Raw genomic sequence first — 26,339 nt, forward strand, 5'->3', positions numbered from 1 at the left:
ATTTACCGATTCGGTAAATACAGATTCGGTATTTACCGAATCATCACCTCCATTAGAAATGGCTAAATACCGGTCGGTAACCCTGAAATTTACCGAATTTCGGGGTTACCGACCGGTATTTAGCCACCTACATCTGGCCCTAAGTGTTTAGGTGAAATACCTGCCTTCAGTCAAGGATATCACCTCGGTGGCACCAGTCTAAAAGAAAACAAAGGGTGGGGGCAGTGAGGGTCGCTGAAACCGTTCAGAGGCGGGCTGGTTCTGGGCCTCTCAGAAGGGGTCATAAAAATCACATTCTCGGATGCTTAGCATTCAACCATGGCTCGTTCTTAGCAACTGGTGGTGGCTCAGGTCAAAGTAGGCGCTTTACAAGCGTAATATGCTACACAGAAAAAATACAGAAACACAACATCCGGGAAATCGTTAACACTCTAAGGGAATGAAATATTAAGTAAAACGTCAAACACAAACAGGAACTAAATCGCTGATATGGATTGCCTTTTTACATTCATTATTTATAAATTGATCAGTGTTTATGTCAGAATAAAGGGCATGATGTTAGAGCCTGATAAGGACCTGTTGCAACGTCCTCTGCGACCCGGGGGACCCGGCCCATTTAAAGCCCTGGCTGAGGGGGCAGTTCAGAGAAATCCCTGTTCTGGAATGAGGGCTGAGCAGGAAGTTTGTGGCGGGGAAGGAGGCTCATGGTTCCTGCGCGGCTTGTAGTGTGTCTTTTCCCTGCTAGTGGAGGTGCGTACTTCGGTCATGCTTCTGGGCTTCAGTCCAGTCCAGATCTGCGCATCCGAGTGTTTCACATTGTAAGTACCATGGATGCGTTGGTGAATGCTTTGCAGACACGTTCGGGTGAACTCTGTACTTTTGGTGACGTCATGTGTGAACGCAGCGCCCCGAAGTGAACTCACCAGTTAATGTAGGGTGACCAACTGGCATGGTTGCAAATTCAGGACGGTAAGTATAAAAATTCAGGACAAAGGGTCAAAATTCAGGATGAAAATTCAGGACAGAAGGTCAAAATTCAGGACAGATCTTCGGAACAAAAGGTACGTTTTACAGACACATCAGAGGAAGTTGTGCGATAGTATTAAAGTAAGTAAATAGACAACCACTTAAGTACAAGTCAAAATAAGTTTATATGAGGTTGAGACAATCGTGCACTTCACGTTTTTTTGGTATGCGCACAGCTTTGAGCAACTGTGCAGGTCTTTTGAGGTATTTCATATGATAATAATCTATTTATATGGTTACTGCACTGGGTTGTGCAGTCTGATATTTTGTTTACAACTCATGGTCATGAGCAGACATGTATGGTGAGAGAAGTGCTCAGGAAGATCTGCTCGGATAGACTTTGTTACTAGCATCTTATATCTGAGTGTCATTGTGAGATGTAACGCGGCAAGCATAGGTGAACTAAAAGGAGGCTTGCTGTGATTAACCCACTATAGGGAACGCATTATGGGTGTTTCACCAAGTAGAACTTAAAATATGGAATCTGACTTTGCTTATGGGGGCTTCGCAGAGAGTTGCACTAGCTGACGGAAGTCACAAAGGTGCTTTTCCCTGCAGCTTTCTTAAAGAAGGCACTGTCAATACACTATTATATAGTTTATTTTTGACAAATTGCCTATTGTTACAAACACAATATACATCTCAAGCACAGCCTATGGCACTATGAGGCTCTCCCTAAAACCTTACACCTAAAACAAAGCATGCAAACATTTACAATTACTAGTGTAACATTCGAGTAGCCGTTCGGTGTCAATCAAAATGTCATATGCATGATGTATGGATCCCATACATAAGCACACAGCAAATACAGAATAGTAATACATTGGCAAGGGAGTAGCCAGAAAATTGAAATACCTCACACTTTGAACTAAAGCTCTTATGGCACCAAGAAAGCAAAGTAAGTCGGCATAACCCTCCCCAGAAGAGCTCTCTTGTCCAAGGATCTAGCCATTCATCCTTCCATCAAACCCCTGACATCCACCATTTCAAATGTACTTTCTGTTATCTATTAATTTTTTCATCCACCATTCAGTCTTTCACCATTCATTCTGTGTTCCCATCTTTATCCAAACCTTTTCAACCATTTGCAAACCTATCCAACGTCTATCCTTCCATTCATCATTTCACTCATCCATCCCTCCATCCACCTTTTCACCCAATCCATCCATCATCCATCCACCCTTTCACCAAATCCATCCTTTCACTCATCCATCCACTCTTACACCAATCTATCCATTTATTCATCCATCCAACCATTTACCCTTTCACCCAAGCCATCCTTTCACTCATCCATCCACTCTTCCACCCATCCATCCACTCCCCCATCCAACCACTTACCCTTTCACCCATACAGCCACCCTTTCACTTATCCATCCATCAACCATCCACCCTTTCACCCAATCCTTCCTTTCACTCATCCATCATCAATCTACCATTTCACCCAATCCATCCTCTCACTCATCCACCCACTCTTCCACTCATGAACTCCATTCACTCACCCATCCAACCATTTACCTTTTCACTCAAGCCACCCTTTTACTCATCCATCCACTCTTCCACCCAGCCATCCATTCAGTCATCCAACCATCCATTCACCCTTACACTTATTAATTCATCAATCCATCTATCATTTCTCTCATCCATCCACCCATTCACTCACCCATCATCCACCCTTTCACACATCAATCCATCCTTTTACTGATCTATCTTTCATAATTGGTGGTGTGAAGGGTGGGAACCCCCAGGACAGCGCACACATGCGCACACTACTGTTCTTTCACATCCCCTACTGCTCACCTTTACTGGCACGATCAAATCTTTTTTACTGCTGCCTGAAGTCAGTCTGGTATTTTTCTAAATGCCCCTTGTATTTTTATTGCAGTTGTTTGTGTTTATTCTTGTATACAGACACACATGCACAAACATTTCTCTATCTCTCTCTCTCTCATTACAGACAATTAAAACAACAGATTGATTTACATTTCTTGAACAGTTTCATAGCAAGATAATGCGTTGTCCGTTCCTTTCACACTACAAAATGAAATGGCACCGGAGAGTAACAAGACCTCACAATTTATAGATCACAAGCAGGTACATTTGTTAGAAGATGCGCGTCTTCTTATGAGAGAAGGACAAGATTATGATTTCAACTGCACGGATCTCCTACTTGCATTTTTTCCAGGACCGACACCCCCCAGGGTACCCCCACTGCCTTCACTGTGCGCCCCAACTGCAAGAGGAGACTTCTTTTAACCCCGCAGTGCTCTACTGCTTCTCCTACCGTTTGTGTCATATCTAAGCTTCAACTTTGAACTTTACCTTCCGCTCAGCTCCTCAGTGATTTTAAGCTAAATAAGGCGCTTTAGAGGTTGCAGGGTGGGAAGTACGCTTTGGCAGCTCAAACTGTATGTGACAATCCGCCACAGACAGAATGACAATGGGCGGGAGGGGCTGTGAGGAGGAGTGCGAGGCGCCCCATCAGGGAGTTGAGGCCTCTGGAAGGAAACAGCTCTGCTCCCTTCAGGGCCCAGAATTACAGACAAAAGGCGTCCGTAAAAGCATGGGCGTCTGCAGGGGGGGCAAGGAGAGGGTGCTACAGGGGGGGGGCAAGCACCCCTCCTTGTCCCCCCCTGCAGACGCCCATGAATTCAGACATCACCATGGATATGTGATGTTGAATATTTTTGCATTATGCTTTAATTTAAATATGTTGTGGGAAATATCTAAATAAAACATTTTTGTAGAGGAAGATTGTAAGCAGCTTGCATTGAGAGGCACCAGAGGTGGTACTCAGAAGTGAAATAAGAACCGATATTCACAGCGACTGAGGGTGCGTAACACATTGGCGTACACTGAAAACCCTTTCGCTGTTTTTTTATTGAGGGGCTTTTAATGGATCTGAGGGACGCTGCTCACACTCCCTACGGGATTAAGAAAGGGTTCAGTCACAGTCATGTGAATACATTTAGCGATGGGATGGCGACCCCTGTCAAAAGTACGGCGTGTATCTCCCTGTAGACAGACATTTCTGAAAGGAAAGAGAAGGGAGAGTGACGGCTTTAGAATTGTCCAAGGCTTTATAATCTTATTAAAAAATTGCAGTTACAAAGCTACTGGCTAGTTCCTTGTGAAACCACATACTTAATACTATGCAGTAAGCCAGAAACCGTGATCAGCATTGTGGAGTCATTCTCGGTGTATTATGTTGTTGTTGTTATTCTTATTGTTATTATTATGTTTATTAATAATAATAATAATATTATTAGAAATTGGGTTACTGGTTGACTAGGGTGTGAGCCCTGGTGAAGCAGAAACTACAATCCTAGTCAGGGTAAGGCACAAGCAAACTGCAAAATTAACCTGTGCTCATCCCCTTGTAGCTTGGCACAGAGCAGTCCTTAGAGGCAATGTGTAAAGTATTTGTGCAACACTCCAAGCAGTAAAACACTGAAAACACCACACAAAGAAAAACAGAATTTACTTTAATAAATAAAACAAGACCAAAATGGTAAAAAATCCTATCAGTAGAACTGGACATATTAAAAGGTTTTAGGGAAAATAGCGCCAAGAAGTGTGAAGTGCCAAATGTTGCTATCTGGTTGTGCCGGACCGGGACAAAGTCAAAAGGTCAGGGCAATCGTGATAGAGCACAGATCAGCTACAGGGACCCAGTTAGGCTAGCTGAACAGAGAACCTTATATACTGGTTACCAGATCATTGCGTGGATCCGTGTCAAAGATGCGCTGTGCAGCGCGGTGACGCGTCTGTTCTGAGATTCGGCGAGGCTGGGGTGAGACATTCTGTTGCATCGACATCAATGATTCCATCAATGAAGCTTGTGAATCAAAGTCTGGAGTCGGCGATGCGTAGTGCAGTTGGGGCGATGAATCAGTTTTGAGGCATTGCGAGGCTGCAATGCGGAGTCCGTAATTGAGGCTGGCATTGGTGAGAGATGTGAGAGTTTGTGCTGAGGATGCATCGCACAGAGGGGGTTATGAAGGCGATGCAGGATGGTGTCATGATGTAAGTTTTTGCGATGGGTCCAATCCGCACAACTGCGGAGATGCATTGGTTCTGCTCAGGGTTGCACTGTGCAGCATAGGAGATGCGTCGGTTCCACTGGATTCATAGAGGCTGGCAAAGCACCTTAAGTCCACATTCAAGGGTCCAGGACTGGAGTGGCACCACTTAGGAGGGTAGACTCACCGATGGCAGAGTTCAGGTGTAGGTGCAAGGTTGTTGCAAGCCTGTTATGTCCCTAAGGCTTCAGATCAGGAGGCCAGCAACTAGCCCTTGGAGTCACTCTGGGTACAGGGCTCAAAAGATGCAGGTCCAGTCCTTCTCATCCAGGCAAGAGGGCAGCAAGCAGCAGGTCAGCACAGCAGGACTGCAGTTCCTTCTGAGCAGCAGTCTAGCAGAGTGGCAGTCCTTTTAGCAGCACAGGAGTTGTCCTTCCTGGCAGAGTATCCTCAGGCCCAGAAGTGTACCGAAGTGGTGATGTGTGAGGTCCTTCTTTTATACACAGTTATGCCTTTGAAGTGCACAGATTCCCTGACTTCCTGTCCCTGGTTCCAGACTAACTACAGGTGTATGCCGCCCTTTTTGTGGTGACAGGACACAGCTTATTCAGATGCAAGTGAGGCTGTGCACAGCTCCTCCCTCCCATTGTGTCAGTGATGGCCCGTCCAGTCACACCTAAGCTCCCATTGTGTGTGGCTGTCTAGGAGGAATGCACAAAGCCCAACTGTCAACTACACCCAGTCATGTGACAAGTGGCAGGCTGCGGGCACCAAATGGCTAAGGCAAGAAAATGCCAACTTTCTAAAAGGATCGTTACAAGAGGGCGACAGTGGCGCCCCCAACTGCTGCACTGCTGAAATGAGGAAACTTTCCTCGTAAAGTGAACCAAGTTATTCATTATTAAACCACAGTAGTCCATAGTAGTCCTCGAATTTGATGGCTTGCGTTTACTCCATGTAATCTTTGTTATAAAATCACTCCTGAGACAGCTGAGTTGAACTGGAATACTTTATTCCGCATTTTCAAATGCCGTATGTTGCCCATTAAGCTTATACATAGACATGTGCTGTCAACCTTCATTCGAGCCAACACTGTGAAACAACCCAATGCATTTCGAACTTATTTAGTTCTTCGTCAGGGGTACTTCAATAAATCAGAAAAAGCTGCATAAACAACATGCTTAATACCTAGAAATAATCATAATGCTGTAACCGATATCCATTGCCCTATTTTCTCATAACCTCCCTCCTTACCCCACCTCATGAATAATCACTGTCACAAAAATTGCTTGATAACGAAATAATGCCACCCTTATTAATAAATCCCTTTAAAAACATATGTGGGTCACCAACAACTATAATTCCCGTGTTTTTCTCTGCTTTAACCAAACACATGAATCCCTATCACACAAAAATGAAAATAAAGTGAGCACGAAGTGACACTAAACAACTCGCTACAACCCCTTTTACTCAAATTCACCAAAAGCGAAATGTGTTCTTTTACCTCATGAAGCCACAGCCGGCAGTTTAAAATATACGTGCCTTCCTTCAAACGCAAAAAATCATCACCCCCCTCCCAACCGAAACCTCTCTTAAAGCCTTCTCACTCACGTTTCCCTAATTAATCCCTAATGAAAGGAAACCCCGTGACCTGTGTGTCCTATGCTGCCTTCTATACCCATAATGCATTAACCAAGTTAATCTCGAACTGTGACCCAACTAATATCGAACAGATTCAACCTTGAAATAGTAAACAATAAAACAAATCAATGTTAACTTGTGATGTAAATTGCCATATGTAATCATGTTAAATCAATTGTGATAAATGAAACATAACAATCCGGTGCTTTAAAATCATTGCATTCTGTTCAACAAAAATCATGATGTATTGAGCAGCCTTAAAAATGTCCGTGCAACTTCATCTTAGTTCAAAGAATATATATATTTGCAGTTGTAACTTGATGAACCTTTCAACTGTTCACTCGAAATCTTTCGATATTATAACTCTCTAAAAGGAGCATTTTCAGAAATGTAATACAAAAATGGACCACCATAAGTTAGGATTTTACATTAGGATTCCAGAGACACCAAACATGAACCAGTTTTCCCTTTCTATTTGGAAACTACACCTATAAAATGCAATAACACAACTTCAATGTTATCCTACAGAAGAGGTATGCCTCTCAGTAGGGAAAGGGGAAGACTTATATGTTTTAAAAAGGAAGGTTTGGGCCATTTGTTTTGCCAGGTCGAGATGGCAGGTTAAAACTGCACACACAGTCTCTGCAAGGGCTCCTTTTGTGGGGGCACAATTATTGCTGCAGGCCCACTGGTAGGATTTAATTGGCAGACCCTGGGCACATGCAGTGCACTTTACTAAGGACGTATAAGTAAATTAAATATGCTAATTTTGTATAAGCAAACCTCACCATGTTTTGAGCAGTGAGCTTAAGCACTTAAGCACTGGTTAGCAGTGGTATAGTGTGCAGAGTCCTAAGGCCAGTAAAAACAAAGTCAGCTAAAATCGGAAGTCTGAAGGCAAAAAGGTAGGGGGAAACCATGCTGAGGATGCCAGGTCAAACAATTATTATTATTACTAGTATTACTATTAATATCCCCTTAACTGCTGGGGCATCCCCCTTAGTGCTCAGCCCTTTTTAGGCTATTTGAGGCAGTTCACTCTAAGGGTTCCATAACGTTGTCCACATAAGGTGTCCATGGCAAATTTGTGTTCCTTTTTTCAATAACCTAGGGATTCTAAAGGTACCCTGGGTTTGTGGATTTCCCGGAGGGGACTGAGAAAATAGGAAAAATATAGGTACATTTTGAGTATTTTGGGAAAAATAGAAAAGAGTGCTATGAATAAAAGTGTCTGTTTTTTTCCTCCTAAACATGGCATAAATAAACAGCTTGGTGTGGTCAAATCACCATCTTCCCAGCTTTCAGGAACATGCACAGCTGAATAAAAAACACAATATTTTGCAAAATTTTGGGCATTTTTCAAGTACCTAGCCCATTTTTTCTATTTTTTGTGCTCTCATCCTACTTATAGTTTGTGATGGAAACTAGTGTGAAACCCATGGGTGATCGAGGAAAGCTATCGATTTCTGGAATGTAGATAACATTCGGAATTCAGCTGTGGTCATATCTGTAGATCCTTCAAGGTTTTCCCAAAGAAACTAACTGTGGAAATAAAAAAACATTGAAAATGAGTAGAAAAAAACAGCAATATGTGACAATGTTTTCATCTGTAACTTTTTGTCATGCTGGCCTTTTAACAAAAGCATTATCCGTTACATCCAATAGACCTCTATAGAGTTTGTATGTTCTCCAAGAGCCCATGGTACCCATAGCTAACAACTGAGCTGCAATGTACAATGGTTTTTCATTGTGTTCCGAGTTTAGACCAATTAATTTGATCAAATATGATGACTGAAAAATGGGTATCAAGGAAACCTATGTATTTCTGAACTTGCCACATGATATGGAGTTTAGGAGCAGTGGTTATTTGTGCACCTCTGAATTTGTGGGTACTCTTACAAGCATATGATTTAGAGATAATTTTTTTTTAAATGTCTTCTTTCTTATACATTTGTTTACTTTTGAAAGACACAAATGCAATGAAATCCATTTGGTAATAGTAAATGTTCTGCTATTCTAAGCTCCCAGATATCTTCCGATACAAATGGTACCTCAATTGTGTGGATAGGCCTAGTGCCCATGACAGGAAATAGGCCAAAACACAACATGGATGCATCACATTTTTCCACTGAAAAAGAATCCTTTTTTCCCAATGTGGGTAGCTGTATATTTTGAAACCGGCACCTAGAGAAACCTAGTAAAGCTGTAAATTTTTTAAAACAAGAAACCTGGTCAGGGCAAGGTGACTTGTGTGGCTCTCACCAGTTTTTTTTAACAAGAAACCCTTGCAAGCCTCAAACTTTTTCGGTAATGGAAAAGTCTGGAATCTGTGAGGAACCACAAACTTCCTTCCAGCCAGCATTCCCTCAGGTCTCACAATAAAAATGATACCTTATTTGAGTGGGTAGGCTGTAAGAGGCTAGAGAGGATGTATAGATGAGGAGGCTGGGTATCCTTAGCAATGATGTCTTTTATTTCAATCTTGTTATATAGAAAACAAATTCTAAGGATGTTTCTTCTCTGTGGGATGATTTGAATCAGCATTCTTGTCTTTCTCATTCACAGGGGGAGGTATCCGGAATATCGAAGAAAGAACTAGGGATAAGTATGTATTTATGGTAGGGCTAATGCCGACCTATCACTTCACCTAATTGGGCTTGAGACTGGAAAAGGATGTGCAAGAAAATAAATGAAATGAGAGGAAAGACAGATAATATCTCCTCCTCCTCCAAATAATACACTCATCAAATATGGTCAGAGAGATCTGCTTGGTTGGCCCGTTTCCAGGGTAATGCATCAATGGTCCCACTTTTCCTATTGTTATAGACCGTCAAACTGGAAATATATGAATTGGAAGAATAATCCAGGGCACATACCTGGGACTCGTCTGATGGGGTCCACTCTAAGTATGACTGAAGCACACCTGGTGGCTTCTGGGATTCAAAGTGCAGAAGAAGATTACACATGTGATGTGGATACCATCAAAACCCCCTCGATCCCAGTGTAACCCTCCACCAGGAAAACAAGCTCTGGTACCCCGGGACTGACCCACTACACGCAACTCTCGTGATTCTCCTCCTCAAACTCTGGGGAGTATCAGTCGCTGACTTTCCGTCCTGGACCCTCTCCTTGAGGACAGCGTCCTCGTGCCATGTTCTGCTCTGTCTGTCTGGCTCCTCACTCCAACACATCCAGGCTGGCAAAGCCGGCTCTAGGGCGGTGCGAACGGTGCCATTGCACCGGGTGCTGACTGCCGGTGGGGGCGCCGAGCTGTTTCTTTCCGTTTTGCCTCCAGCAATTTTCAGCCAACAATAAAAATATCAAAGTAACTCCAGTGATTAATGGTCTTTCTGGAGAGAAAGGTCAGGGTTTTTTTCTCGTGGACGTTTTTACTCATTCGGAGGTAACACAGAGGCCTTATGCAAAGAACTTGTACCATGCAGATCACAATGTGCATGTAATGTAAATTGGTCAGCCGTTTACTGCATTTGTCACAGAGATCAGTTTGTTACTTGCAGTTTATAAGTTAGAATCCTAATGTAGTACAGTGAGCTATTAACTGTCATCAAAGAACTGCAAGACAACTTCAAGATATAGGCTGGAGCGTTATGATTTTTCCCCAGTCTTTCATTATCACAACGTTTCAAAGTGGGTTTATCAGGGTAAAAATTATTAAAAACAACCACCAACCATGTTTTTTTATTTTTTTATTTAAAGGGCGTCATTTATGAGAAGTGTTGCATCGTTGCGTGAAAGCAGCGATGCAACACTTTTCAGTGCGCCCTCCTTGCGACACCATTGATGCGTCATATTTACTGTATGACGCATCATGTCGCAAGGAATTACAGATACAACAGTATTTCTGACTTATCTGTCGGCGCAAAACTGATGCATTGCTGGGGTGTGTCTGAAAACAGACGAAACTCCAGCAATGTATCCTTTCACATGGGGAAAGCCCCACGTGAAAGGGCCTGCTTCAGTCTTATGCCTGCCTCACAGCAAGACTCACGCAATGCCGTCCTAGAAAGTGGCGCAGTGAAATCACATAGATTTCAATGCGCCACTTCCACGAGGCTTTTTGCAGGGGAACGCCCTCTCTGCATACATTATACCTGGCACAGGTATAATGTGGTGCATGGTTTTACAAAGTGACGAATCTGCCTAGATGTATCACTTTGTAAATAGAGCACAACATGGCGCATTTTTTACGCTGCCGGTGCGTCACAAAAAGTGACGCATGGATGGCGTAAAAGTGACACAAGGGCTCATAAATAAGCCCCTAAGTTTGTGCTTCTCCAGACCAAGCACTCTCAAACTATTATGTCTACCAGTATGGATGACGTGACTCCACCTTGTAGTCCGCTGTCTTACATAACATTTCATGTACACTGATTTACACACCTATGGTTGATTGTCTCTGTGTAGTTAGTGTGTGTGCGATGTAAAGTGCTCTGACACCCTACAAAAGTATGAGTGGTGCTAAATAATTAATTAAAAGCATCTGAGAGAGAGTCTTTATGGAGACTTCAGGGGTACTGTGTAAGGATGGTAGTGAGGGAATCCGTGGTCATTAGGGGGGGCTCCAACAAACATTGTCGCACAGGGTGCCACCAGCACTAAAGCCGGCCCTGCAGGCTGGAGTCTTATTCCATAATTCCCAGTCAACTTTCTCCGTGTCTTGTTCCTTGTTCCATGCTGCTGAACTCCTCTTCCGGTCCTGTAGCCTCCTTTTCGTGCCGTCGATCTCCCTCTGATTGATCCTTCAATCCTGCAGCTCTGGCTCCCTGCTTAAAGAAATATCCCTCCTATAAGTTCCTTGTTGGTGCCAGCTCTGACGTCGTAACCCTTACCTTTCTCTTTTGAAAGGGTTCCTGGCATTGGTGTGGCTCACAGCGAGGATGGCGTGGCAGACTGCATGTAAGAAGGAGGTTTATGGGGCCTGACATTTCACATAGGCATAGTTCACGCAACAAGAAATGTCCCAAAACGCAACATGGATACATCATATTTTTCTATTCAAAACAGACTCTATTTTTGCAGAGTGAGTGGCTGTTGATTTTAGGCACCAGCTCAGCCAGCACCAAAGAGTAACCCAGAAAACTTGCACATTTTCGAAAATTAGACACATGGGGGAATCCATAGAGGGGTGAATTGCACAGTTCTCGCCATGTTTTTCGTTACCCAGAATCCCTTGCAAACCTTAAACTTTGACTAAAAAGACATTTTCCTCACATTTGTGGGATTGAAAGTTCTGTAAACTGTGCTGAGTCACAAATAACCTTCCACCCAACATTCCCCAAGTCTCCTGACACAAACGGTACCTCACTTGTGTGGGTAGGCCAGGTGCCCGTGGCAGGAAATGGCACAAAACACTACATGGATACATAACATTTTTCAACTCAAAACGGACCCTTTTTTGCAAAGTGGGTCACTGTGGATTTTGGGCCTTAGCTCAGGCGGGACCTGGGGAAACCTAACACACTTGCACATTTTGGAAAACTAGACACCAGTAGGAATCCAGGGAGGGGTGACTTTGCATGGCTCTCACCAGGTTTTTATACCCAGAATCCCTTGCAAACCTCAAACTTTGACTAAAAACACACTTTCCTCACATTTCTGTGATGAAAGGTTCTGGAATCTGTGTGGAGTCACAATCTTACTTCCAGCCAGATTCCCCTCATGTCTCCCAACAAAAATTATACCTGACGTGTGGGTAGCCCTAGTTTCCGAAACAGGAAACGTCCCAAAATGCAACATGGATTAATGTTGAGTAACTGTGGATTTTGGACCCTATGTCAGCCAGCACCTAGGGAAACCTAGAAAAGTTGCACATTTTGCAACATTCAGCACATTGGAAATCCAGTGTAGGGTGACTTGTGCAGCTCTCACCAGGTTTTTCTCCCCCAGAATCTCTTGCAAACCTCATAATTTGACTTGAAAAACATATTTCATAACATTTTTATGATGGAAAGTTCTGAACACATACGGGGAGCTACAAACTTCTTTCCAAAAGCATTGACCCAAGTCTCCCAATAAAAATGGCACCTCACTTGTGTGACTAGCCCTAGTGGTTGCGATAGGAAATGGTCCAAAGCGCAACATGGCTACATCACAGTTTCCCCATCAGCATTGTCCTTTTTTTTGCAAAGTGGTTAGCTATGGATGTTGGGCCCTAGCTCAGCAGGCACCTAGGGAAACCTAGAAAACATGAAATTGTTTGAAAACTAAACACCTGGGGAAGTCCAGGGCGGGGTGACTTGTGTGGCTCTCACCAGGGAATTTTACCCAGAAGCCTTTGAAAATGTCAAACTTTGGTATGAAACACACATTTTTGTCACAATTTTGTGACGGAAAGTTCTGGAATCTTTGGAGAGCCACACATCTCTTACCACCCTGAGTTCCCACCTGTCTCCCGATAAGAACAGTACCCCTACTTGTATGGGTGGGCCAAGAGATCACGATATAAAAGACCCTAAAGTGCACAATTGAGAGGTAAGGAATAGGGGTAGCTGCTGTATTTGAGGCTGAGCTGTGGTGGCACCCATGAAAACCTATGAATCACAGACATTTTTGAAAGGTAGACAAGCAGGGGAGGCCAGGGTACTGTGCCTTGCATGGATCCCACAAGGTTGACTTACCCACAATGTTCTTCAAACCTCAAACTTTGCCTGGAACAACACATTTACTTTACATTTCTGTGATGGAAACGTCTGGAATCCACAGTAATCTATAAAATTACCATCCAGCATATAAATAAAGCAATAAAACACTGCCCTACTTGTGTGGCTGGGCCTAGTGCACACAACAGAAATGGATCAAAGCAAGGTCAATGGGAGGCCCCTGATGAGGGCATTAGCCTGTTTTCACTGCCCCTTAACACCAATGTTTTTCAGTGAAAACTGACCTGTATGTCTGCGCATAGAAATTAGGTGGGTAGACATAGAGGTCAGCCGCAGATGGCCCTTACTCAGTTGGAACATGGGAGGAGTGCAACAATGCCATAGATGGAGTAGTCTTCTCCACGATTACACCAACAGTCCGTCCGCATTTATATATCGGGCAGGCAGACCATTATCTTCATGGTAAGGATATTCTATTGTCATTTCAATAAAGTATCCTCACCGCCACAGATATAAACCTGTTACTATTTGTTCTTAAAGTTAATTCATTATCTACATTGGCTGGGTTTAGCACAACCAGAAATACTAGCTTCAAATCACAAACAGTTATCTAAGTATCTGAATATTGATACCAAGTACACTGAAGTTGAGCCAAAAATCCACTCCAATGCTCCAACCGCTTTATGGTCCAATGACATGCCATTCACGCACCACACACAAGACTTTGATACCTCTGGCCAAGGTACCATCCAACGGATCAGTGCACCCTCATCAGTATACCATCGCCATTCAAGGGCCCATTACATTCATATTACCCTAGAACGGAGTCCCCATTCAGGCCAACCTCTCAACCAATCATCAACCAAATTGAACACAAACATGCCACAAGCAAACCTCTATAAGCACATATGTCCAGACATGTTGACAGATTGTGCATCCACAACCTTCACAAATGAATAAACAGTTTGACTACATTTTTTACCACCTGTCAAGTAACCACCTCCATTCTGAATATTATCGAACGCATGCCTAGTGAACCTTTGCTAATGGCTCCCATGACCCATGAGATTCTGAAAGATATGAATTACATGTGCACAGGAACTTTCCAACTAACCGAGCCACCGGTGGTACACTGTAGACTCTTGTAGCATTCTTGAACCCATTACTTACAGGATGCCTTCTGGAAGTTCCTAAGATTCCATGGTTTCATAGGAACTTTAGTCAGATGACTTTTGTCTGATGAGACCTGAAGACTAACTATAGGTGGAATTATCGGGACCCCCTCCCTAAGTTGCTTTCAAAACATGTTATGGTTCACCAGGAGATACCATATACAAACAGACAGGATCTCTGCTTACATTTGTTTGAAATACAATCATATACAAGCTTGGAATCTGTTCACTGTCTTGTTCTATGTTGTTGTGTACATATTAGTTCACTGTCTGATCACTGCATCGTCTGCAATAATTTTGAAACATCGTGAAATGTATATTGTCCTGATGCTAAAAATGAGAAAATAATCATCATGCAATAAATTGTATCTTGTATCCTTTATCAATAACATTAATTATGATACATGTTACTCATTGAATTTGCACACTTTCAAAGCAAGTAGAAGTGTTGGTGAATTAGTCCCGCAGGACATTTGTTCGACTTATTACACTTTCTCTGATTCTGGTGGGCAATAAGGGGGGTCCTTGTGTTGTATACAAGAGTTACCTGAAAAGCACCTCAGAATCTAGTCAAGACTTTACATTTTTGCCACACATGGTACTCTGTGACAATGTGGCTTATGTTCAGTCCACAATTATGTGCAGGGTGGAGACTATAATGCACTTGTCAATTGGCATACAGAACACCTACCATGTTCTGACAGCAGATAAAGGTTTGGACAAGGTCATAATCAAGTCCATGATTTCCTCAATTAGAGGAACAAAAATTCTACAACTGTTTGCCTAGTGAGGCATTGGCCCGTGGAAGATAAGTATCCATGCACAGTAATTGAAAGGTATACCTTACAGCAGATCCACCCCAGTCAATTTACCAATATTCACTTTTGCATGGTACAACATAAAGCAAGTAAGAAAACACAGGGCTGGCTGAGACGGGCATCGGGGACAGTAAACACAACTCTCCTGCCTCTTTCCTTGCTTAGAGCAGACACTACAACGACAACCTGGTTGAGTCTTTTTAGCTGTTTCAGGAATGCGATCAGTAAAGTGACAATCCTGAAGCCTTTCAACGTCTGCCACAGCACCTGAAGGGGAACTCAGCAACTGTGAGGGGAATCTCAGCTAGAGTTTCAGGAGTTGTTCAACGGATGGCCATTGTGTTGACTCTATTTTGGTATTTGCCTTTTGGCATAAACGGACCAGAAACACACTTTAAATAATAGCTCAGTCCTTTTTCTCTTCATATACCAGAGCGTTCTCCATGATTTTCTGATTTGAACCTCAGGTCATGACAAGACACAGATCATTCAGGGCTTCCATGTTGGATCAATGGGTGCAATTGGGTAGCCTTTCGCACTTTTGATGTGATATTCCGCATTGACTTGCTTAGCTATTCTGCTTCCCATTGTTCTGCTCCTCATGCTATACTGATTTTATTCCCCATCGTTTTTCAATATTTTATTGCACGTTGCTAAATTTGAGTTTGAAGGTTTGTGGCACTGAATCTTGTGCAATGATTTAGCTAAAAGGGGGTAATGGTGCAGGTCTTTGGAGAAATTACACACATGTGAATGGAAATTTGGAAAAGCAATAGCCGTGCAGCAGCTCAGTGGCACCGGATAAACATTCAGTACGTTTAAAGCAGGCATGGAACTGTGTAGGGGAGTGACAATCTGACGAAAGGAGGCAGAAGGGGTAAAATAAGTTGTGGAATATTACACGTGTGAAATGAACATTGATTTTTCTTCAGTAAAATGTCTAATAATTAGTTATGTTGTGTAGGACTGGGCTGTTATATTGTAGTATAAGTTATATAGTGCTTCTAATCTGATATTTAGGCACCAAAGTGCATTTACAGAGGCGGATTGTATGCTTCACCTTAGGGAAGTGCTTGGTAGACAGAGTTTTTTTGTTTGGGTACTTTATTTAATATTTTAATCAGAGTCAATTATATACAATTAAATAGTCCCAAAGCAAATACGGTAAACATGATCCATGAAAGGATGCATAAGATCCTTCTCAAGCAGATGCTAAGCAATAATGTTTTTTGAGGTTTTTAGACCAGTCTGAATACCTGTTGTCTCCTGAAGCACTTAAACCTTTCTGATAATCAATGATTTCAGTAAATACTTAACCACTGCTTAGACAGTGCAGAGAAAAGTAAAAGTACAGGAGATTTGACAATACATTTATATTTTATGTCTAATTCACAAACGTTCCCATAGCTACACCTTGAAAGTTGCAGCAGGGGAAGGATTCCAGTTGCTATACTGGGAATATTATGTGACATCTGCCTCGGATTCCTACACCCACTGCGCATAAGGAAGATTCAAGCACACCAGGAATGGAGCCCACTGTGCAAATGAGCACGTTTTTCTTTTTTCCTGCGGGCTCAGCATTTTTCCCTGTAGCGGAAGCTCTTTCTCTACAGCTCTGCCAGATCAAGGTGCTACCGACTGCCATCCTTGAAGAGAACTTATTCTAGCCCTTGGCTGGAGCACATTTCTGACGTTTGACAGCAGGAAGGGGTTTGACCAGAATGCCCACACATGTACTTCTTTATCAACATTAACAAACTTACAAGGCTAACTATGATTCTCAATGCCCACCTCCCCTTGCAGGGGATTTGTTACTGAAGATTCCACACTTACAGGATCAATCCATAACAGTAAATCCATTTACATCTGCCAGGAATCTTTTCACAAACTTACATTTATAGTCAAAAATACCTTAATGAATCAGAGACAAAACGCTTGTATAAAAAGTTTAATTACTGATAGTCTCCAAAAAATCACCTCCAAAGTTTTTTTTCAGAATCCTGTGTTCATCATTCTAAGTGGGGTCACCGACACTCCGCAATAACTTCTTGGTTCAAAAACTTCTCATCACAAATAATATTTATGCAACGCTTTGGCGGTAGATTTATTATTTTAAAAAATGGCATGTTGCTGTCATCCCTTGCACTGGCACACAAACAGACTTCTCAACCCCCCCCCCCCCAACTTTTACGCCGCCATGGTGCAGAGGTGTGTGCGTGTTGACTAACATATGATTTCTTTTAGAATCCCACAATTCCAGTACAGAAATTCTACACATATACAAACTCTAATACATTCTGCACATTGGATGTGTGCTGTACAGTGCAGCACGCATGGATTGTGTGAAACATTTGAATACATAAAAAAGGGTCTGACTATCTTAGTAGATTGGGCTTTGTGCAAAAAATTACAGTTGTCAGTAGTGACCTGCCCTTTTCACATAGATGTAACTCTGCCTTGCTGCAAAATGGTGCAAAGCAACAGAAAACGCTATTTGCACTTAAAAAATGGCACCTTTCCAACAGAAGATACTTTTGCACTGGAAATTAAATATCCTTCCAAGACTTGTGCTGCTTTGCGTCACTTTTTGTCACTTTGCACCAACACAAAATCTTATACATTTCTGGGTATGTTTTGCAACCGATTTACACTTGCAGGTTAAAAAAACAAGAGGCAATACATGCAAACGTTTTCTGCATCCATCTGTGTGTTCTATTTCTGCATTTCATATATTTGGAATGGGAAGTTATCTACAGTTGAAAGTTCATGGTAAGTTCCGGAATAAACCAGGAACACATACAATTTGTGCCTAATCTGCTAGAATGTTAAAAGAAGTACAATTACCATTCACACTCATTCAAGCACTAGTTAGTGGCAGTGGCAGCTTCTGTTTAAAAAACATGGAGGTGCGTGATTGCACCAAACTCACCATTAATGCCGCACTTCTTCCCGGTGTTCCACGAGCAGAAATTCAAGGACTTCCTTCCTGCTCAGTGGAATGCGAATCCAACCAATCCTAGAGCTGCTGTCATCAGTGTGAGAGCATTAGAGGTTTGGTGGGAGCAGGCTAACCCAGCGCTCATTTTGAGGCTGGTGGCCTGTACCTGTATTCCACCGCGATTGCTGGGTCTACAGTGCGCATGTAGGTAGCCAGCCGGCCAACCAACATGCGCAACTGAAAGGGGCAGCAATAATACTGCAATAGCAGGATTCAGCCCCGCCCTGCCCCCTGCCTCATGCTTGTGTTGTACACAGCGTGAGCAGTTGGTGGAAAAATAAAATGGCATTATTCTGCCATTTTAATTTATTGTGTTTGCCTGCTGCACTTGCAGCAGATGAGGCGATGCTCCTCCGCTCTTCTGGAGGAGCTGCTGCTGGTTAGTGGTCTTACAGACCGATGGGTAATTTCAAATACTGCTCTTCATGTAATGTTTTACTTACTACTTAGGAATGCATTACATGTAGAATAGAAGAAGAGTGCTGGCAAAATGAACTGGCTGTTAGTGCATGGTCATGTCATCCCCTCCTTTATACTTATTAAAGGGTCAATATTTAATCAGAAAAGTCATTGAACTGACCAGAGTGGTGGTGGGATAATACGCGAAAATAAGGTGGATTTTAGCCACTATAACAACTAGACGTGTTGAGACAGGAAACAGCCTTTTCAACGCAACCGTTACAACGCATGCCATTACATCGCATGCCGTTTCAATGCAAAATGTGTGCAGCAGTGGATAGAAGGTGTTCGATTTAACTCCAACACCTTCCCTACTGTTGCACACACTGGAGTTGGAATAGAAAATTAATCTATTCCAACTTCCAGAGCTCCCCCGACAGAAAGCCGGGGTAAAGTTTTGCGTTGCAATGGCACGCGATGTAATGGCATGTGTTGTAACATCACATATTCATTGAGATGCAATCTCGGCTCAAATTTTGTTCACCAAAAATTGCATTCTAGCACTTCAGGTGCACCTTACATTTCAGGAAGGGGTTTGAACTCACCATTAAATTCAGTGCTCAAGAAGACGAAATATTATGTATTCATTTGTAACATGAATTTTCTGTCCTTGCTTTCTTTAATTATTAGTCAGGAATCTTTAACGCAACCTTAGAACACATTTATAAGTGCTTTCTATTTATATTTGCTGTTTGAAGTATGTGCAGATAATGGCTAAAGATACCGGCTCTGGATGATTTCGTTTATTTCTGTAGTGCAGGACATTAAACTACCAGTGATGCCGCTCAGGTGGCAGCCCTAGTTCCGACAGAGGATAGCTTGTGGTAATGTCATTTAGGCACTGTGTAGTGGTCTTTGAATCAGCCTGGCCCTGCTTCTTGTACTCGTTGTTGTAAAGGGAGTACACATTGGATATAAAATAGGATATAACATATTTTTATTGAGCCTGGTGGCACACAGCAAACATTTCTAATCTCCTTTCAACTGTGCTGCTACCAGGTTGCCAAACAAGAGCATGGAAACTTGCGATGTCAAGATTGGACGTCACAACCTGCAGTACCAACACAACACTCGTACACCTACATTCTAAAAATACTGGCACAGGGCCTTGCCATGTGTAAGAAACTGGGTTGTTGGTTGACTTGGGTGTACGCCCTGGTCAAGCAGCAACCACAATCCTTGTCAAGATAAGGCACAAGCAACCCCCAAATTAACCTGTGCTCACCTCCTTGGTAGCTTGGCAAAGAGCAGTATGGTTTAACTTAGAGGCAATATGTAAAGTATTTGGGCAACACTTTATACAGTAAAATAGTAAAAGCACACCATAGAAGGTGCCCACCATTGGTTTGGAAAAATAGAGTAAGTTTTATTAAATAAAACATGGCCAAAATTACAAAAATCCAATGAGTAGAGCTGGAGATATTGAATGTTGAAGTGTATAATGGAAAATAGCATCAAAAAGCACAAAGAACCAATAGGGAATATCTGTTTGCTCTGGAATGGGACAAAGTCACAAGTTCAAGCTGATGGTGATGGATCGTGGGCCAGCTACAGAAACCAACTTAGTCCCACTGAACAAAGTACCTTAAATCCTGGTTGCAGAGCGTTGCGTGGATCCAAATCGAAGCAGCACAGTGCAGCCAAGTGATGCATCAGTTAACAGATGTGGCGAGGCTGCGGTGAGAGGTCCTGTTGTGTTGATGCCAAGTATCCCATCAATGCAAAGTCTGGGCATTGAAGATACAGCGCGCAGCTGGCATCGTAATCCGTTATTGAGAGCAACATGGGAATCTTAGCTTCGCCGAGCCTGTGCTTCCTTGTAGCTACATGTGTGAGGAATCTGTGCCTTCCTGCTGCACAAGCTATTTTGGACGCCCCTCATGAACGGCTATGTGGTTGCAAGCATTAGCAGTTGCTAGTTTGTTTCGTGGCTAGCGATGTGAGCGCGTTACTACGCTCGTATCTGCATTTGCTTGCTTGCTAACTCGCCATGATGTCATCAGGCCACGTAGCATTACAACTTGGGGGCCATTTTAAATCAGGATTTCTCCCATTTTAAATACTCTCAAAGGTGGAAGTGAGTGTGACGCTTCTGATTGTGTGCATTCAGTGAACGTGAAAAATACTTTCTTCATGCATCGAGCCAAATTGGTCTTGAGGGCGAGACTACAGGGTTGACTTCCCATTGACACTTCTCTTTATTTTTCAGCAACGAGACCTGTGAACAGGTGGCATAAGGGTCAACAATATTTAACCAATTTGACTAAATCTGTATGGACATCCTCAATATGAGCAAGAGAAGAATGACAAATTGCAGCTCTAGAAGTTCACATTATATTCAGCTTGAGTACTTTTGTCGTTATCACTATTCCCAACTTTCATTCACTATGCTCATCTTTGTGCACTGTTCCTGCAGGCCCCTATTCGACTAAACCATAACCCCTCAGAATGTTTAAGATCATGAAATGATGAATGTGTTCATTTTGTAGATGTTTTATGCATTTGTTAAAAACATTCGAAACTTTGAACATTGTTATCAAAAAAGTTTAGGAACTAAACACATTCTTCGTGTTACTCTTGTCTTTTGCCCTTTTCCTTCAGAAGCAATGCATGAAAAATTGAAAAAGTTTTTTGTAGTGTAGCCTATATTTTCATTTGATATAGGGTTCAAATGTTTCCATGGGAACTACTGCTCTTTGATCATTTTCTTCAGTTCTCGAAAGCACCATAAGGATAGGGTCCACAGTATGCTCAGTAAGAAGAGGATATGATCTTGTTTCATGGCAGCCATTGGACCGTGAGCCATAAGATGTACCGGTCTTTGAGCCCACAGGTCCCTCAGCACCAGAATATGGCTTGTAGTCATACCTCCAAGAATCTTTTTACAATTTTCTCTAGAGACATTTTGCAACTATTGACATGCCCTCAAAGGTAGTGTATTGTGTGTATTTGGTCTTTTTTTATACCTATTTGGGCCACTGCATTTTGAAATATTTGACGAGATGCAATTGATATGCTTCTAAACTATTAAGATACATTGATCATACATACAACATGTTTCCTTCTTTGGAAGGGATTAGTGGCAGTATTTTCTTGATTTTCTTACTACAGTGGTAAACTACGATATGGGGCCTATCACCTCTTCGTAGGAGATTCATGGCTATAGTAGACGTCAGACCAGAATTCATTTTGAAGGTTAAAGAATACCTTGATCTTGTAAGGGATGTGTATGTATCCATTAACAAAGCCACATATAGCACATTTCAATAGCCCGTTTCTAATGAGGCAATGAGCAGAATATGAAATGAGCTGTGTGTGGAATAAAACTCATTACAAGAATTATTTATAGAATTGCACATCCAATTTGACAAATGGAAAGATTGAAAACTGAGTTCTGATTGCAGCATTCACAGAAATGAGTTCATGTTTTGTGTTAAAATACAAAGAAAGTTTTTACAACAATGTGGCTACCTTGAAAAAAATAATTGTAACAGGAGTAAATTGCTATTACAATTAAACTGAAAATTGTCTTTTTGTACATGCAACAGGGATACACACTTAATTGTTCTACATTGTATTAGAATATATCCCTACATTTAATTACTAGGAAATTCGTTTTCATTTTAAAATATTTAATAGGCAGTCAAAACGCCTTTTGAGAGTTAGCATTATTGCAAGGACTGTCCTCAATGTGTTCACAATCTGAATACATTTTTTCAGAAAATAGTTCACCTGTACAGCTGCTCTTTTCTGTCAATATGGCAACACACAGTAACTGTTCAGATAATCAAAACTCGTCCAAGATATGAGACACCTCAACACCAACTGATTATACAGATCAATATTGTGGCATCCACAAGTTTCCTAAAGATTGAGGCATGGATTAAGCCACGATTAATCCACACCTCATGGTTATCAGCTGTTATTTAGTATAAGACCTATAAAACCATCTAGCGTCAAAAGGCTAGTCTTAATTATATATCTCCAAGAAAATGTATGAGTCCAGCTCAGGCATGCGAAAGAGCAATCATATCAGGGTCTGGGTATGAGGCAGATAAGAGTGGAATTGGGGCTCAACCATGTATCCTAGGTTCAGTTTGTGCATTCAAGATAGAGCCACCTCTCTGTGTTTAATGTGTGCCATTGTTTGCCAGTGCTGTTCACCAACTCCCAGTTCTTGGCACCAGACTTCATTATGACAACTGAGACCACCAAGCTTTTGCATGTTACTGTGTGACATCAAGGGGCAGAGAAAAGCAGCATATGCAGTTAAAAGCCATTTCTGCATCTCCTTTCTACTTCTGGCAATGTAGTGAAACGTTGAAACCTTTTTTATTCGCCTTCCCATGTGCTCAACAGAGCGCCACAAAAAGACTGGCTGCCACTCAAGCCTTCTATATCTATACAATCGAGTTGCTACAATAGAGCTCTCTGCTTTATAGCCCCCAGTGCATTGATTAATAGTAAACAGATGGCTTCTAATTCACTCTAAAAAAAACAACAAAAAACTGCGATGACCTGTAGAACCAACTCCTCTTTGCGCAACCGTGTCTATTACTCAGAGGACTGTGTATTACTCAGGACTGGTCAGTGCTGTGCTCATTTTGGAGAGCAACATGTAGGCCGAGTACCTTGACTGTCCGCATCGCTTAGCGAAAGACTTCACATCTCTGAAGGATGCAGTGCACGCAGACAGCTGATTGCACATCCAGAAACTACAATTCCCATAAAGCCACAAAACTCTCATGAGGTTTATGAAAGCGTAATTGCCAGTCACAGCTCGATACAGAAAAATATTTTGAGGAATTAATTCGGATTTTGGAAGCAAACTTAAATAGTTTAAAATATTGTTTCAGAGATTGACTTGAAAGAATATAAACGTACACTTTTGTTGCACATTTTTTATTGTGAGCTGCGTGAGAAATGGAAGGGTTCCTCAGCACCTGCATATGTTGTCAATGTCAATATTTTTCATGATGTACATATCTGTATTTAAGGTAGTGGTAAGAGTTTAGGAAAGTAAGTCATTGGTAACGGTATGACTATATACTCTCCATGTGTTATGTGTATTTGTAAAGTGCACTATCACCCGCAAGGGTATCCTGGCGCTGATTAAAGTCGGTTCATATTACAGTTTAAGAAACAGCATTGAATAGATCACAGCTCTCACAGCTCTCACAGCTCTCACAAAACAAATAGCAGTTGTCTTAATCAGAGAAGATGGTGAGATGTATGCAAAACATATGCCAGGACGTCCAAGTCACAAATATATTCTTTTAAAGGTATCACTCCTTTTTCTTTTTAGATATCTTCTATAAACCAACAGACATTAGCACCCAGTAGAGTAACAAGTTAGAAATCTTAGCAATTATAAATAGAGAAATAGTATCGTGCAATTTCCTATACATGCAGTAGTTACTTAGTATCTGTGGAAAGCATTATTTGTTTATAGGAAAACATTGAGCACAATTTCTGGGTGAAACCAGAGAATTTTGAAGTCATTTTAAAGCTGTAACAAGTAGAACGGTATCAATGATCAGATGGCTGCCAGCAACAGGTGTTTCTTTCCTCTGTTTTCAAGGCCCAGGACCTATTAATGGAAGTGCCTCCAGGGGCGGTTTCTCCATTGGGGCTCTGGGACTGTGCCCCCTGACATCCCCACACATTTCTGTACAAATATGAAATAAATAGAGGTACCTTCGTATCTCTAAACAAATTGATGTTTTTAAGTCTGGGCTGTCTGTCCCAGACTGCCTGCCTGCCTCGCTCTGAAGTAGGAGACGGAAGCAGTAAATCAACTTTCTGAACTGTGAGGCACGACTCATGGCTTACTGTTCTAAGGCCCTGCATTGCCATTTAAGTCTTTGCAGTATCCACTATAGGCCAGTGACACTTTCAGCGCCAGCGTTCGGGCGCTGGTTTCTCCGTCTCTGAGTGAGAGCAGCCATCTGTCATTCACAAAGCGGTACAAAAGGGGGTGGTGATGGACGGAGCATCAGAACCAATCAAACACTCACACCCAGTCAACAGATCTGGGTTTGATCCATCACCGTTCTTTGGTATCGATCTGTCATTCACAGGCATAGATCCTACCCGTTCCTTTTCGCCATACTTTGGAGTGGATGCAAGCACGTGTGTTTTGGTGCCTCGTTTTTGGTAATGGTAAGTGTTAGAATACTAATTTTACGTTATGTATATTGTGCTGAGATCCCTTGACATGCTAACCTCCCCCACTGCGACACTCCAGGCCCTGGCTGCACGTTGCTGGCCCTGTTAAAAGTGAAGCTGCTCTATTTGTCCCCCTGCAAAATTGATCCAAAAGACGAGCGGGTCAGGGTTCTTGTTCCCTTATGAACTTGATCCAAATATCTGAGTCAAGTGCAAAGCGAGAGATACGTACTTACAGTAGACAGTTATCTGCTGTATGACATTAAAACTGGCCCTAACATTTATGCCAAAAATATTGAATGATTTAGGAACAATGTGTTAAAAACGTTAAGGCAATGCATGTCAGTGATTTAGTTCCTCTCTTGTTTCGTGTTTTACTTAATCTTACCCCCCTCAAGAGTTAGCTATTTAATCATGTTGTGTTTCCATATACCAGGTGTTTTTGAGGGGCTTTGATTGAGAGCTCTGACACTGAAGCCAAAGCAAAGTGCCTGTCAGTGGGTTGGCCTCTCTGCAGGGCACACAGAACAATGATCATGTATTCCAGTTGCAATTTCAATTCAGGGGGAATCTGTGTGAAGGGGGTGCGCAGATGGCAAAATATTTACAGGGCAAAAGGAAATAAATTGCTTAAATGTGAGTGAGTGCAGTGTATGTTTGGAAGAGGTGAAGTGAGGGAGATGCGAGGAAGTGCATTCAGGGAAGAGTGAAAAGAGGGTGCTGAAGAGGAAAGAGAGGTGGTGAAGATGGGCAGACGGACGAGATGTGCAGAGAAAAAGGGTATACATATCTAACATAATGCACAATTAACTGAAGGCCTAAACTCCTTCCACAGTTCTCAATACTATTGAAATTTCTGAACTGAAACATTTTCAAGGTTAATTATTTATAATAAATGCTTGTTACTACTCATTTATCTTAAACAACTAACAACCATTGACAAAGCCAATAGCACTGACAGGTTTCAGGTCAGTTGTGTTATATATCTGGATGCAATTACATCATAGAAAGAAACCAAAATACCGGTCAGGTACACTATGGGAATCACAGAAATGTATTTTAAATGTTACCATTTAGAGAGCCCAGTGTTTTTTATCCCACTTAAAGACCTGTCTTCACATATTTCTATATGACTGATTGCAGTCAGCAGCTGTGGTTCCTTCCCGAAGCCTGGTAAGAGAAGTTTCTTCCAAAGTTGATGCTGCATGCAGTGCACGACAATGGGCAAGCATGCACTTTAAAAGGCTGAAGTTGTCGAGCTGTACAATTTGCACATTACAGTAACTGTTGAACATAATAATGCAGTAAAATATAGGGCAGTTTTTAAAGTGACTCATATTTCAAGACTGCATTCTAACTGCTTTAAAAGTCTAGCTTTATCACAAAATTAATTTGCTTTAAAATGCACCATTTGGCAA

This window comes from Triturus cristatus, chromosome 3_2 (genome assembly GCF_964204655.1).
Source record: "Triturus cristatus chromosome 3_2, aTriCri1.1, whole genome shotgun sequence".
NCBI classification, from domain to species: Eukaryota; Metazoa; Chordata; class Amphibia; order Caudata; family Salamandridae; genus Triturus; species Triturus cristatus.